The following is a 3,716-nucleotide window of genomic DNA, read 5'->3' on the forward strand; positions in this document are numbered from 1 at the left end:
TCTTGGCATTCCTGCTTTTTTTCTTTTGAAGCTTATTCTGTTTTCTGATGGTGTGGTGGGCATGCCGTTGAAGTTCAGTATTCTATAAGAACTGTGCTTTAGGGACTGTTATAAATTAGTAATTCTCTCCCCTGCAATAAAGGTATTTTGAGTATTAATCTGTTTCTTACTATTATGAAACTTAAGAACCTTATACTGGAGATCTTGAGGCTATTTGCATTGTAGATACCTAAGAAATTTAGCCTTTAACAAAAAATAAAGTTGTGCTACTTTAAGAAGTTTTTGAAATAAGCTTACTCTGGCAAAAAGGAGTCATTTGAAGATGAGAATTCAAAAGGAGAAAAATTATGTAAGTTAATCACCTGGCTGGATAATGACTGAATTCTAGGATTTGGGGCCACAGAACTCAAGGAAATATCATACTGTATCAGGTGTCTACCCAGTGACTGACCCCCACTGACTGATGTTCTTAACCTAGTGTGGAGTATTAAGTAGTCCCAGAGGAGGAACACAGAATTTTGTTTCCTTTGGAACCAGAGCCAAGACTATACTTAACATAGGCAGAAACAGCATTCTTACTTAGGACTGTCCAACCTGAGACCTTGGTCCCTCTGATTACACAGAATCACTTAAGGTGTGTCATGAGACTCTGAAGGGAAAAGGTTTTTCTTTATACATATAATTCTCCTTTACTAACTATTGAGTACCGACTTAGTGGATGTTTTATGTTTATCTTCTTGTGAAATCCTTATCAACCACTCTCAAGGAGATACAAAACAATAGCACTATCAGCATCCCTCAAGTTGCACACCTGTTAAGGAAATGAAATGTTGTTCCTAACCGGGTCATTCTGATTCCAGATACCATGCTCCTGACATACCATCCTGCCCTCTAACTCCCTTTCCCCGCCCCCATGTCTAATACCAGAGGTTTGAATAAGAAACAGTAGACTGTATGTTTCTAATAACAGGGTGTTTTTTTCTCTAAAAACTTCATATTCAAGCTTTGGAATCATTTTATCTATTAAAAATCAGCATAATAATAATTGGGTTTCCTGAGGAAGAGGAAGGAAGGTCTAACATTATAATTCAGCCCCCTAGCCATGTTTTCTTTCATTTGTAGAGAGAAAAAAGGATAAAAAGGGATCTCATGAAAGTAGAAGGGAGAAGAGTTGGATAGAGGAAGGGGATCTGAAGAGGAAGGAGAGGAGGAACTGGGGAGTGAAATTGATCAAATTATGTTATGGTCGTGTGCAAATCCCACTATGATGCATTATTATGTACCATGATAAAATTTTAAAATATGATTAACACAAATTACAAGGATACTACTGGGATGGTATCATCAAAAAATGGAAAATAAGAATGTGGAGAAATTTGAATCCTCAAATATTGCTGATACGAATGTAAAAAATGATAACTGTTGCTATGGAAACCAATTTGGCAGTTCCTCAAAAAATTTAAACATGCAGTAACCATATCATTCAGCAAGTCCATTCCTAGGTTTATACCCAGGAGAACTGAAAATGTTTTCCTGCAGAACCTTGGACATGATAGCCCCCAAATGGATATGACCCCAGTGCCCATTAACTGATAGATTGGTAAAGAAAATGTGGTATATTTATACAAGGGAATCGTCATTCAGCTGTGAAAATGGAGAGCTACATGTACAACGCGGATGAACCTTGGAGACATTATGATAAGTGAAAGAAGCCAGACACACATGACCACATACTGTATGATTCTGGGTACATAGGAATTTTCCAGAAAGGACAAATCCATGAAGACTAGATTTGTGGTTGCCAGGGGTGATGAGGAGTGACTGGATACAGAGTTTCTTTGGAGTATGGTGGTAATGTTCTGGAATTAAATAACAATGATGTTCTAAAACCTTGCCATTGTACTGAAACCATGTCGTTGTATTCTTAGTTGTAAAGTATGTGAATGCTCAGGAAAGGTGCCATGTGGAAGGCAGAGTAGTGGGATAAAGAAAGATTCTCCATTTGTGATGGACAGAATCCCAGGTTGATCTGGAGCAATTTTATAGAGATTAAAATTAAAAGAGTGAGAAAGTTTCAGAATAGATGGAAGTGAGGAGAGGGGAATTTAAAGACTAGCATTTGTTAAAATATGTATTTGAAATGAAGTAGTAGTACATTTGAAGAATTTTTCCCTGATTGAAACCTGGATGCTTGTGCAGGAGAGGTGAAAGAGAAAAAGTACATCAAGCCACACTGTTTGCTTTTGTGCTGATAAAACAAAGCCAGGAAACAGGTTTCAAGGTAGAGTACTAAAGCTGGATGCTGCTGCATTCCTGTAATCCCAGCCACTCAGTAGGCTGCAGGAGGAGCACAAGTTCCAGTCCAACCTGAGCAGCCTTTTGAAACTTGTATCAAAATAAAAAAATTTTAAAGGTCTGGAGAATTTAGTTCAGTGGTAGAACACCCTTGGGTTCAATTCCCAATAACCTTCTCACCCACCCCCCAAAAATGAAAAAAGTCACAAGCACTGTCTACTTTTCCTCTCCCAAAATAACTGAAAATAATACATATGTCAGTACAGCCCACACTGAGGAACAAAGCAGATTGAGAAATTCGTAGTAGAAAGGGCCTGCTGAGAGCCAAGTGGCATAAGTAAGAGAAAAACCATAACAAGGACCTGCTGTCTGTAGCTTTATCTTTTTCAGGATAAAGAAGATCTTCAGGAGAAGATCCTTGAAAATTATTAGAGACAGGAGTAAATTACCTACAAAAGGCAGTTGATAATCAGATTGACCTCAGGATTCTTGTCAGCCAAACTGGTTGTAAGAAGAAAAAGCAGTAATATCTTTAGAAGTTTAAGGAAGTTATAAGTCTGCAGGCAAACTTTAGAGATGTTGTATATTTGGTTCTAGATCACTGCATAAAGTAAATATGTGGCCCTATTGCAAATTACATGGACTTTAGTTTCCCAGTTCATATAAACTTACGCTTATACTAGACTAAATGTGTGATAGCATTGGGTGTTTAAAAAAAAAAACAAAAACTACATGCCTGAATTTAAAAATACTTGATTACTTAAAAATGCCAGTATTGGGCTGGGGATGGGGCTCAAGCGGTTGCAAGCTCGCTTGTCTTGCGTGCAGCCCCGGGTTCGATCCTTGGCACCACATACAAACAAAGATGTTGTGTCCGCCGAGAACTAAAAAAATAAATATTAAAAAAAATGCCAGTATCATCTGAGCCTTCGGGGAGTCTGTCTGCTAGTGGAGGGTCTTACCTTGATGTTGACGGCTGCTGATGATGAGTGCGATGACTGCTGAAGGTTAAGTTGGATATATAGCAATTTCTTAAAAATTTGGCACATCAGTTGGTCCTTTCATGAAAGAACTCTCATGGGATGCTGTTACGCCTTTACCCACCGTGTTCACTTTCTGTCACTGTGACAAAGTACCTGAGAAGATCAAAGAAGGAAAGGTTATTTTGGATCATAGTTTCATAGGTTTCAGGCCATTTTTCTGTGGGGACTGTGGTGAGGCAGAACATTGTGGCAGGGAACATGTGCTGGAGTGCAGCTGCTTATCTTATGGCAGCCAGGAAGCAAAGGGAGCAAAAGGGGGCCAAAACCAGGATATTCCATTCAAAGGCATGCCCCAAATGATCTACTACCTCCAACTAGGCCCATCTCTTATGGTTGTACCACCACCCAGCAGGCCATCAAGCCATTGTGGAAACAATT

The sequence above is a fragment of the Ictidomys tridecemlineatus genome, chromosome 10 (genome assembly GCF_052094955.1).
Source record: "Ictidomys tridecemlineatus isolate mIctTri1 chromosome 10, mIctTri1.hap1, whole genome shotgun sequence".
Lineage (NCBI taxonomy): Eukaryota > Metazoa > Chordata > Mammalia > Rodentia > Sciuridae > Ictidomys > Ictidomys tridecemlineatus.